The sequence below is a fragment of the Bubalus kerabau genome, chromosome 3 (genome assembly GCF_029407905.1).
Source record: "Bubalus kerabau isolate K-KA32 ecotype Philippines breed swamp buffalo chromosome 3, PCC_UOA_SB_1v2, whole genome shotgun sequence".
Lineage (NCBI taxonomy): Eukaryota > Metazoa > Chordata > Mammalia > Artiodactyla > Bovidae > Bubalus > Bubalus kerabau.
In genome coordinates this window covers 174,322,432-174,335,122 of record NC_073626.1, presented here as the reverse complement: position 1 = coordinate 174,335,122, position 12,691 = coordinate 174,322,432, and the positions used below count along the sequence as shown (strand labels likewise).

At 39.5% G+C, this 12,691-nt stretch overlaps 1 long non-coding RNA gene across 1 annotated transcript in view; it reads right to left on the bottom strand.

Moving 5' to 3' along the window:
• Window positions 1-12,691, bottom strand: part of LOC129647893 (uncharacterized) — a 48,223-nt gene that overhangs the window by 22,026 nt on the left and 13,506 nt on the right. Inside the window, exons 2-3 of the long non-coding RNA XR_008712562.1 lie at window positions 8,330-8,457; window positions 1,673-1,783 (exon numbers count right to left, since the gene is read on the bottom strand). This is a non-coding gene — a long non-coding RNA (uncharacterized LOC129647893). The remainder of the gene's footprint in view (window positions 1-1,672; window positions 1,784-8,329; window positions 8,458-12,691) is intronic.

The following is a 12,691-nucleotide window of genomic DNA, read 5'->3' as shown; positions in this document are numbered from 1 at the left end:
CAGTTGGGACAATAGTGTCAGAAGTATTTCTCACTAAGTCAGTTCATTCATTTAAGTAGTTTCATGTCATCCATTCATATCAATGTTACTTAAGTCACTGTTTTTATCACAGCATCTATCTTTCATATATGTCTCATTTAAATTCTGAATGTAAGAGTTCTATCCTATGTGATAACAATATATGCTTCAAAGAAACTAGAAGGCAGGAAGAAATTTACCAACCCCTCCTCAGTTTCTTGACCTGGAATTTTTTGTTTAACACCTATTTAGAGATTGGTTGGTACTTGCAACATACAACATTGGTGCTCACTTGAGGAACAGGCCACACTTCTTAATTAATAAGACGTCTCACCGTCATGCCCTGAAAAGCACTGGGGGAAAAGCTCCCCAAGGACAACTTCTTCTCAGTGCAAGCCCACTGCAGAAAAACACGGGCAACATCCAAGGAGCGGGCCACAGCCATCCTCAAAACACCATCAGCACGCCTCCAAGAAGCACAGACTTCAGACGATAACGGCCTGTGAACCTTTTGAAACACACATGCTTAAATCTCACCACCCAGTATATTCTGCTGCAGATATTATTTCTTGTTGAGTTTTATAGATGATTCTAACAACTCCCCAGGTTAAAAACCACCATTCTAGAGACTGACAAATTCAGAAGGAAACATGGACAACTCAGTAACAGCACTTGACCTACAAGCAGGTAGACTCTTCATTATTCACAACAGCTGCTTTCCCACATTCTGAATGAAACCCCTCCACAGGAATGCACAATTTAATACAGTCTCTATAAAGAGTGTGTATACATCACTCTATTCATAAAGCATAACTTTAAGAAAAAAGAATGTAGATACTCCACACTCATGATCATGCCAACCTGGACAGTGCAAGCTGTGGCAAAAATCACTTCTGTTTTTGCAGACACCCAATTCTTCCTAAAGCACCTCTTAAAATTGCAAGGTATGGTCAGACTTCTGCTATGATTAGGCCAACTTAGAAGTAAAAGCCCAAGTAAATATTTATATTACAAACATTAAGAATGCCCTTAAGTAGCAGAAGATCAACAAACTCCAAGTAGGGAGCAGATATCAAAGAACAAGTAATATCAATTATTCTTCTAAGAAAAGACACAAATCTATAAAAGTACAGATTATATAAAGGATTGTTGCATAATTTTTTCTTTCTTCTACACCCTAAAATAGGTCTCATACTGAGGAGACGGCTTTTTACCATAGCCTCTCTCTGGCTGGGGACACTCCTGGCACCTGGCCTTATATGGAGACCCGAGTCACAGAGGCCTGCAGGGCCCTGGGTGCCACTCCAGCAGCCAAGGCACTTCAGGGAGCTCTGGCTCTCACAGCGTAAGGTCCTCTGGGGGTGAGGAATGTGGATCACGAATATTTGCCAAAGAGAATTAGGACCATCTAGAATCATTCACACTCAAGTCTCTAGGCTTGAATTACCCTCTTCTACTCCAAACCAGGGGTTGTGGAGTAGATACACTGAGAAATGGTTCTGAAAACAAATGTTCAGGACATTTATTATGCAGTTAATGTCAAAGGGCAGTTTTTAAAAATCAAATATCAAAATATTTTTAAAGTGATTTATTTATTCCCCTCTCCTCTGTCTCCACCATTCCGTTATTACTTTCTTTTCACGTGAAAGCTCACCTCACCCTTGTGAAGAAGTTTGACCTCTAGGAGCCCCACCACTGTTCCTCCTCCTCCTCGTCCTGTCAACCGCAGGACAGCAGCACTATTTATGGACATGGAAAAGTTTCTCTGCCAAAAAAAGAAAATAAAGAAAAAAAAATGGATGAAACAGATAAAACTGCATGTTATTCCTCACCATCTCCCACTGCATCAATAAAATGGCATCTAATGACTACTAGCGACGGGAAACGATCACCACACAACACACCAAGATGTTCCAAAACCTGATTTTAGCTGAAAATGTTAAATTAACATTTCAGATCAACAAACATTAACAACCAATGCCTTACACCGTGTTAGGCTCTGTATGTACCCAGAAGGAGGCAAGATATGTATGCATCATCATAATAAACAGAGAATACACAGTAAAAGAAATCTGATTTGAAAGGGTCCTTTAATTACTGAAAGGTGGAAATCAGCAGGAGTCACAAAAGGTCTGAATCAATAGTAACAGGATAAAGAAAAAAAAATTGATCATTTTGCTTCATGCTGCTGACCAATGTGAATCAGGAACTCCAACTAGTGTTTAATAGAATGACAGGTATCAGGGAAAAATGGGGAAGGGCAAAGTAAGAAGTGGGTAGGAGAAGAGAATGCTTGAAAAGAATAAGCAATATCCCAATCACTTGGTCATTAGCCTACATTTGCACCCACAGTCAATGTGGAAAAGGGTCAAATATGACAAGAACAGTAGTGGGTGGGCGTCCTTCAAACATGAAAAGGGGACACAGGAAGACAGGAGGTCTGGGATTCAAAAATATGTTTAGTTGATACTTCTGGATAAATGGAACACACAGAGCTTAGGAAAATGTAAAGCACGAAGCAATTACAAAAATACTGGAAAATGATCTATGAAATATCAAAACTCTAGGCACATGAAACAATTTAACAAGAGAGTTTTAAACTCAAAAATTCTTGGAATTTATCTTTACCTGGTGGCAGAGATAGTAAAGAATCCGCCTGAAATGTGGAGACCTGGGTTTGATCCCTGGGTTGCAAAGATCCCCTGCAGGAGGGCATGGCAACCTCTCGGATATTCCTGCCTGGAAAACTGCCATGGACAGAGGAGCTTGGCAGGCTGCAGTCCATGGGGTTGCAAAGAGTCGGACATGACTGAGTGACTAAGTGCACAGAATATGGAAATACAACTGATTTTTGTATACTGATTCTGAAGCATACAACGGTGCTGTATTCACTTACTGGTGTTAATAGCTACTCTGTGGATTCTTTAGGATTTTCTATATCATGTCATCTTCAAACAGAGATAAGTTTACTTCTTCCCTTCCGATCTGGATCCTTTTTATTTCCTTTTCTAGCCTAAGAGCTTGGCTAAAACTTCCAACACAATGTTCGATATCAGTGAAAGCAGATATACTTATCTTGTTTCCAATCTAAGAAGAAAAGCTTTCAATTTTTTATCACTGAGTATAATGTAGGTTATGTGTTTTTCATAAATTTCCTTAATTATACTAAGTTTACGTCTATTCCTAGTTCGTTAAGTTTGCTTATCATGAAAGGGTGTTGAATTTCATCAAATGCGTTTTCTGAGGCAACTGAAGCGATCAAGTGTTTTTCTTTTCTTCATTCTATTAACGGGGTATGTTATATTGATTTTATGTTGCGCCACCCTGGAATTCTGGGGATAAACCCCACTTAGGCATGGTGTCACCCTGTTTATTTAACTTATATGCAGAGTACATCATGAGAAACGCTGGACTGGAAGAAACACAAGCTGGAATCAAGATTGCAGGGAGAAATATCAATAACCCCAGATATGCAGATGACACCACCCTTATGGCAGAAAGTGAAGAGGAACTAGAGAGCCTCTTGATGAAAGTGAAAGTGGAGAGTGAAAAAGTTGGCTTAAAACTCAACATTCAGAAAACGAAGATCATGGCATCTGGTCCCATCACTTCATGGGAAATAGATGGGGAAACAGTGGAAACAGTGTTGAACTTTATTTTGGGGGGCTCCAAAATCACTGCAGATGGTGACTGCAGCCATGAAATTAAAACACTCTTGCTCCTTGGAAGAAAAGTTATGACCAACCTAGACAGCATATTCAAAAGCAGAGACATTACTTTGCCAACAAAGTTTCGTCTAGTCAAGGCTATGGTTTTTCCTGTGGTCATCTATGGATGTGAGAGTTGGACTGTGAAGAAGGCTGAGCACCGAAGAATGGATGCTTTTGAACTGTGGTGTTGGAGAAGACTCTTGAGAGTCCCTTGGACTGCAAGGAGATCCAACCAGTCCATTCTGAAGGAGATCAGCCCTGGGATTTCTTTGGAAGGAATGATGCTAAAGCTGAAACTCCAGTACTTTGGCCACCTCATGTGAAGAGTTGACTCATTGGAAAAGACTCTGATGCTGGGAGGGACTGGGGGCAAGAGGAGAAGGGGACGACAGAGGATGAGATGGCTGGATGGCATCACTGACTCGATGGACGTGAGTCTGAGTGAACTCCGGAAGTTGGTGATGGACAGGGAGGCCTGGCATGCTGCGATTCATGGGGTCGCAAAGAGTCGGATACGACTGAGCAACTGATCTGATCTGATCTGAGGCATGGTGTTTAATCCTTTTGATATGCTGATGGATTCAGTCTGTATTACAGGTGTATTTTGACAAATAAAGATACACACACAAAAATAAATTGCTTAAACATACTAAATGTTAACAAGTAATTATTTCTACATGGTAAGTTTATAGGTTAAGATTTCCCTCTTCATATTTTCTGTATTTTCTACAACCAATATGAATATCTTTTATAGCCAAAGAGTAAGTATTTTACTGATTTTTCTCATATATGAAACATTATATAGCAGAGATGAACAAACTGAAGCCATGTGTATGAATATGAAATCTAAAAACGATGAAATCTAAAAAGCATTACTGAAAGAAAAAACAAGTTGCAGAAAAGAATATACAGTAAGCTATCTTCAGTATGGCCTTCCCTGGTGGCTTATGTATTAAAGAATCTGCCTGCAATGAGGGAGTCCTGGTTTGATCCCTGGGTTGGGAAGATCCCCTGGAGAAGGAAATGGCTACCCACTCCAGTATTCTTCCCTGAGGAATTCTGTGAACTGAGGAGCCCAGCAGGCTACAGTCCATGTAAAATTTATAACCCTATAAAATGAAACTCTTAGGAGCATATGGATACACAAATATGTAATGATAATATTAAACCATGAATGATGAAAGTAATCTGATTCATAGTAATCCCTGGGAATGCAAAGAGGGGCACACCCCAGGCAGTCTCAACTGGATGAGAAATTTTGTTTTTTCAAAGGTATACACAGATTATTTTAAGATTAGATTTATTTGAGTTGAAGATATTCAGATCTTTGTAATAATATTCTCTATACTATTTGACATGCTTCAAAATAAAAATATTTTTGAGAAAAATTAAACCAGATGTCAGATTTTTTTTTAAAGGAAATTTACCACTTTTGAAAAGGAACTTTCTAGCAATTACTGGAGATAGGACCCTTCCTTTCCCATGTATTATTTATAACGGTAACACCTTTTGATCAATGAAAATATTTTCTGATAACTCTAGATGATACTGGGTTTCATAAATAAAGACAGAATTACCATGCTGATTTTGGACTTCCCTGGTAGCTCAGCTGGTAAAGAATCCGCCTGCAATGAAGGAGACCCCAGTTGGTTTCCAGGGTCAGGAAGATCCCCTGGAGAAGGGATAGGATACCCACTCCAGTATTCTTGGGCTTCCGTGGCGGCTCAGATGTTTAAGAATCCACCTGCAAGGTGGGAGACCTGGGTTCGATCCCTGAGTTGGGAAGATCCCCTGGAGGATGGCATGGCGACCCACTCCATTTTTGCCTAGAGAATCCCCATGGACAGAGGAGCTTGGTGGGCTACAGTCCAAGCCGAGATAAAGATTTGGACATGACTGAGGAACTAAGCATACAGCAAAACCTGATTTAGGAGAAATTACAAATGAAACAAAATTACTTATAAAAGTATGATGCTCCAAGTCACCAAATAAATATACCTTTCTTAAAACTTAATGCAGGTTAATAGAGGTCTAATTTTTTTGGCCATGCCTTGTGGCTTGTGAGATCTTAGCTCCCCATCAGTTCTGAACAACCAGGGAAGTCTCAAGAGAGTTATTTTAATAGACTTTTCCTTCTTAATAGCCTGACTTCACCATGTGAAGCATGGCAAGGGTGCAGAAAAACACCCAGAGTTGTCACAAAAAAATAAAGATGAAAAAAAGTCCTGGAATTAGATAGTGGTGATGTGTTATACAACTCTGTGCATATACTAAAAACTACAAAATTGTAAAATTTTATGGCATGTAACTTAGGTCCCAATAAAGCAGTTTTTTTTTTAAAAAGATTAATGATGATTCCTCATTTAAAGTGGTATTCTAACAAAGCTCTTTATATCTCTATTTTACTATAATCACCACAGTTCCTTAAAATCAGAAACTCTATTATTTATCTATGGACATCATATACTATAATAGGACAAACACAAAATCTGTTACTTTACAGCCCAAAACTTTTTCTCACAATATCATTTAAAAAGTTTGTGACAGGGACTTCCCTGGCAGTCCAGTGGTTAAGACTTCGCCATCCAATGCAGGGGGTGCAGGTTCGATCCCTGGTCGGGGAGCAAAGATCTCACATGCCCTGAGGCCAAATAATCAAAACATAAAACAGAAGCAATATTGTAACGAATTCAATAAAAGTTTTAAAAAAAACGTTTGTGACAGAAAAGCATGGTTTTAAGCACACTGTGGTCTGAATATTTATATTTTCTTTCAGTGGTAAAAACTGGTGTGAATTCAGGTTTAGCAGATCACTTCTGAAAAACTACATGTTTCTGAAAAGAAGCTCCTCTTCCTTGAAAAATACCCTTTTCTCTCTATTCTAACACACGTCCTTATCTCTACATAGTACTCAACAGCCTCAGATCTAAAGCAAAATACAGTCAACTAAGAGGCATTCATATGCCAAGAAGAGTAAGAAGGAAGCAGACCTGGGGAAGGACACTTCTGAGAGCCTAAGGGGAACTTCCTATTTTTATGTCTCAGTGGGAAGGAACAAGGGTGGGACCTGAGGCTCAAAGCTACGCACACATCTGTTCTTTTTCTGGGAAGGGCACAGATCCAGTGGCAGCAGGGGCTCCTCCTGTAGGATAGGCAGAAATCCTTATCCAGAAGGTCTGGGGGTCGGGATGCTCTGGGCCCTGGTGGGGAGGGCAATACCCACTGGGATCTGTTTGACCAAACACATGACCATGAGGTTAATGCTCTCCCTGCGATTCTAAGAAGTCAGAACAAGAAAATATTGTTTGGTTTATCTGCTGCTAATTATCAAAATACAGAATAAAAGCTTATTCAGTCACAATTAATATTCTGACAGGGTCAAACATTAAAAAGCCCAGTCACTCACCTCGTCCTCCCTTCAGACTACCACTCTCAGATTTGATATACAGCTGCTGCTGCTGCTAAGTCACTTCAGTCGTGTCCGACTCTGTGCGACCCCATAGATGGCAGCCCATCAGGCTCCCCCGTCCCTGGGATTCTCCAGGCAAGAACTCTGGAGTGGGTTGCCATTTTCTTCTCCAATGCATGAAAGTGAAAAGTGAAAGTGACCCTGATAGCTCAGTTGGTAAAGAATTTGCCTGCAATGCAGGAGACTCTGGTTCGATTCCTGGGTTGGGAAGATCCACTGAAGTAGGGATAGGCTACCCACTCCAGTATTCTTGGGCTTCCCTTGTGGCTCAGCTGGTAAAGAATCCAGCCACAATGCAGGAGACCTGGGTTAGATCCCTGGGTTGGGAAGATCCCCTGGAGAAGGGAAAGGCTACCCACTCCAGTATCCTGGCCTGGAGAATTCCACGACTTCCATGGAGAATTCCAGGTATAGTCCATGGGGGTCACAAAGAGTCATACACAACTGAGCAACTTTCACTTTCACTGACTCTGATACTCCAGAGTGCACATTTAACTCAAAGCACAAGGTGGTAAGGAGAGTTTTACAAGCAACCGTATTTGTCCTTAGCAACCATCATTAAAATTTGATTCTTAATCCATTAATAAAGTTAAAAACAAAGTACACTTAAGTAGAAAATGTTATTTCTCACTAATCATAGGACAGAAGTGTACTTTATACTGTATGAGTTTTGATCATTTATAAGTAACTCAAATCAGGTGTCATATTTTAAGATTTTCTCCCCACTAAAAATTTTATATTTAACTCAAATGGGGAGAACAAGAGAAGCATCTGCCCTTCTGGCTCCTAAGGTCTAACTGGAAAGAAGAATGACACATGCAATAAAGAGAAGAGAAAAATTTCTCAGCCATCACAGTGGGATAAAAATAAAGGCTGTTTGGAAATCAGTTAGACAAAGCATTAAGTCCTGACCACTCTCCTGCTTCCATGAAGCTTTCTACTTGTGTGATGAAATCTTAGGTTTTCTCTGAAACATAAAGAGCGCATCATTTAGAAGAGCCTCTGTGAACTACTGCAGGCTTCAACACAGGAAGAAAAGAGAGAAAAACCACAGATATTTCATGTATCAACACGTAACTGTACATACTCTGAAATCGCACTTGCAATTTTGAACTCTTTCCTACGTTCTTACCTTGTTGTCTTTAAGGAAAAGTGCTAACATTTCTTCTCTCCTGTAACGATAGTCTGCTAACACATACTTCAGCAATGCTGGAGAAAGGGAGGGATGTAATACTCCCACCGCTGGACAGAGCTCAGAGCCTAAAACAGTAGACAGAATAGAAAAACAAAGCGTCAAATGTGCTGGCAGTAAGGACCTTTTATTTCCTCTATACTATATACTATAATATTTTCATTTTAGTTCTTCAAAAGAACAGAAAGGAATATACCGTAATATTTTGACTTTAGTTCTTCAAAAGAACAGAAAGGAAAAGTCACATGTCAAGGAATCCAAGATTTTAGTTCTAATGCAATCTGCTGTAATAGCTCACTAAGAAAATAGTTTACTGAGTTCATTGAGAAATAAGTAGACAACCATGTGGAAATTCCTTAACTTAAAAAGGATCGTAGCATGTCCCTAAGAAGCTTAGGGAGTGAGGAGGGGACACATTTTTCCAAACTATAAAACTAAAACGTAATTAAAAGTGAGACAGCAACTTACATCAGTGGATTAATAGAAATTAATAAATCTGACAGTGCCAGCTGTTGGCAAGTATGTAAAACAATGCAAATTCTCAAGTAGTACTTGTGGAATTATAAACTAGAACAGTCACGTCAAAGAATGATTTCCTAATATTTAACGAACTATTTTTTAAAATATTTCTTTTGCTCCCCAAAAGAAAATGCAAAATACAGATACTTGTAAAGAAAATGATACTTTTATGTATGCCCACAATATTTGATAATTCACTTTTAATAAAAGCAATTAATGATGAGTGTAGAGAATTTGAAAATGCAGTGAAAAAAATAAAAACCTGTGAAGTACAAGGAGAAAAATATATAAAACCCATATTTACTGCTAAGGAAAAAAAGAAGGTAAAAATATACTTCAAGCTGATAACAGAAGTTACCTCAAAGGAAGGAAACTGGAAAAAGAGGAACACAATTTTATAACATGTTATTATTTTTAAAAGGAGCTGCTGCTGCTGCTAAGTCACATCAGTCGTGTCCAACTCTGTGCAACCCCATAGACGGCAGCCCACCAGGCCCCTCTGTTCCTGGGATTCTCCAGGCAAGAACACTGGAGTGGGTTGCCATTTTTAAAAAGAGCTAAGCTTCAGCAAAAAATGGCAAGCTTTCCCCCTGGGAAAACTACCATCAAGAGTAGCTGATTATCGAGGAGTGGCCCAAAGTTCTAAAAAGTAATTGATAACAAGGGTAAAAGGAGCCAAAGTACTGCAAGTCAGTAGTTTAGCCCAAAGGAAAATTCAACAGAAGCACTGAAATATAGGGGACTGGAATACAAAAGTAGGAAACCAAGAGATACCTAGAGTAACAGGCAAGTTTGGCCCTGAAATTCAAATGAAGCAGGGCAAAGGCTAACAGAGTTTTGCCAAGAGAACGCCCCGGTCATAGCAAACACCCTCTTCCAACAACACAAGAGAAGACTCTACACATGGACATCACCAGATGGTCAATACTGAAATCAGATTGATTATATTCTTTGCAGCCAAAGAAGGAGAAGCCCTATATGGTCAACAAAAACAAGACCAGGGCCTGACTGTGGTTCAGATCATGAACTCCTTATTGCCAAATTCACACTTAAATTGAAGAGAGAGGGAAAACCATTAGACCATCCAGGTATGACCTAAATCAAATGCCTTACGATTATACAGCGGGAGTGACAAACAGATTCAAGGGGTGAGATCTGATAGACAAGAGCGCCCGAAGAACTATGGACAGAGGTTTGTGACATTGTACAGGAGACAGTGATTAAAACCATCCCTAAGAAAAATAAACGCAAAAAGGCAAAACAGTTGTCTGAGGAGGCTTTACAAACAGTTGAGAAAAGAAGAGAAGAGAAAGGCAAAGGAGAAAAGGAGAGAAGAGAAAGGCAAAGGAGAAAAGGAGAGATATACCCATCTGAATGCAGAGTTCCAAAGAATAACAAGGAGAGAAAAGAAAGCCTTCCTCGGTGATCATTGTAAAGAAATAGAGGAAAACAACAGAATGGGAAAGATTAGAGATCTCTTCAAGAAAATTAGAGATACCAAGGGAACATTTCATGCAAAGATGGGCTTGATAAAGGACAGAGATGGTATGGACCTAACAGAAGCAGAAGATATTAAGAAAAGGTGACAAGAATACACAGAAGAACTATGCAAAAAAGATCATGACCCAGACAACCACGATGGTGTGATCACTCACCTAGAGCCAGACGTCCTGGAGTCCAAAGTCAAGTGGGCCTTAGGAGGCATCACTATGAAAGAAACTAGTGGAGGTGAGGAATTCCAGTTAAGTTATTTCAAATACTATAGATGATGTTAAAGTGCTACACTCAATATGCCAGCAAATTTGGAAAACTCAGCAGGGGCCACAGGACTGCAAAAGGTCAGTTTTTATTCCAACACAAAGAAAGGCAATACCAAAGAATGTTCAAACTACCGCACAGCTGCACTCATCTCACAACCTAGCAAAGAAATGCTCAAAATTCTCCAAGCCAGGCTTCAACAGTACGTGAACTGTGAACTTCCAGATGTTCAGGCTGGATTTAGAAAAGGCAGAGGAACCAGAGATCAGATTGCCAACATCCATTGGATCATCAAAAAAGCAAGAGAGCTCCAGAAAAATATCTACTTCTGCTTTATTGACTACACCAAAGGCTTTGACTGTGTGGATCACAACAAACTGTGGAAAATTCTTCAAGAGATGAGAATACTAGACCACCTTACCTGCCTCCTGAGAAATCTGTATGTAGGTCAAGAAGCAACAGTTAGAACCTGACATGGAACAATTGACTGGTTCCAAATTGGGAGAGGAGTACATTAAGGCTGTATATTGTCACCCTGCCTACTTAACTTGTATGTAGAGTACATCATGTGAAATGCCAGGCTGGATGAAGCACAAGCTGGAATCAAGATGGCTGGGAGAAATATCAATAACCTCAGATATGCAGATGACACCACCCTCATGGCAGAAAGCAAAGAGGAACTAAGAAGCCTCTTGATGAAAATGAAAGAGGAGCGTGAAAAAGCTGGCTTGAAACTCAGCATTCAGAAAACTAACATCATGGCATCTGGTCCCATCACTTCAAGGCAAATCGATGGGGGAACAATGGAAACAGTGACAGACTATTTTCTTGGGCTCCCAAATCACTGCAGATGGTACCTGCAGCCATAAAATTAAAAGATGCTTGCTGCTTGGAAGAAAAATCTATGACCAATCTAGACAGCATAGTAAAATGCAGAGACATTATTTTGCCAACAAAGTCCATCTAGTCAAAGCTATGGTTTTTCCAGTAGTCATGTATGGATGTGAGAGTTGGACCATAAAGAAAGCTGAGCACCGAAGAATTGCTGCTTTTGAACTGTGGTGTTGGAGAAGCCCCTTCAGAGTCCCTTGAACTGCAAAGAGCTGAAACCAGTCAATCCTAAAGGAAATCAGTCCTGAATATTCATTGGAAGATGCTGAAGCTGAAACTCCAATACTTTGGCCACCTGATTCAAAGAACTGACTCACTGGAAAAGACTCTGATGCTGGGAAAGATGGAAGGCAGGAGGAGAAGGGGATAACAAAGGATGAGTTGGTTGGATGACATCACCGACTCTATGGACATGAGTTCAAGCAAGTTTTGGGAGTTGGTGATGGATAGGGAAGCCTGGTGTGCTGCAGTCCATAGGGTCACAAAGAGTCGGTCGGACACGACTGAGCAACTGAACTGAACCGACTGAAATATGTCCCCAAAATTGCTAAGTTGTATTGACAAAAACAAAAAAAGAAAGGACTGGTCTACAACTTGTACATTAAAAAGTATGAAGGCCAAGCACAATAAATACTTGCAAATTATTCAACAATGGCAGAAAAAGTATCATATTCATAGTAAATATACAGAATGTGTTTACATGTAGAAAGCAATACCAGAATAAAAAAAAAAAAGGAATATGTATTAGTACAGTAAGACAAACAAGGTTTTTTTATTTCAATGTTTTACTTTTTTTTTAATGTTTTATTATGGACGATTTTGAACATATATAAAACAACCAAGAAGAAACTCCCCTATACCCATCAACCCAGTCTACAGTCCATCTGACTCCTTCTACAGCCCCATCTAACCCTCCTTTAATGTTATTCCAAAGGAGCTCTTTGGCTTTCAAGATTTTTAAAGGAAATTATTTTTAAGTTTGGAGAAAATTCTTTTAAGAAAAGTTATCATTTCCTCTAAATATTTCAGAATGTTATCTCTAAAAGACATAGGTTTTTCTTTAAGTCTGGATTTTGCTAACTTTATCCCTGTGATATAGTTTACTATGTTTCTCTGCTCTCTGCATTTCATGTA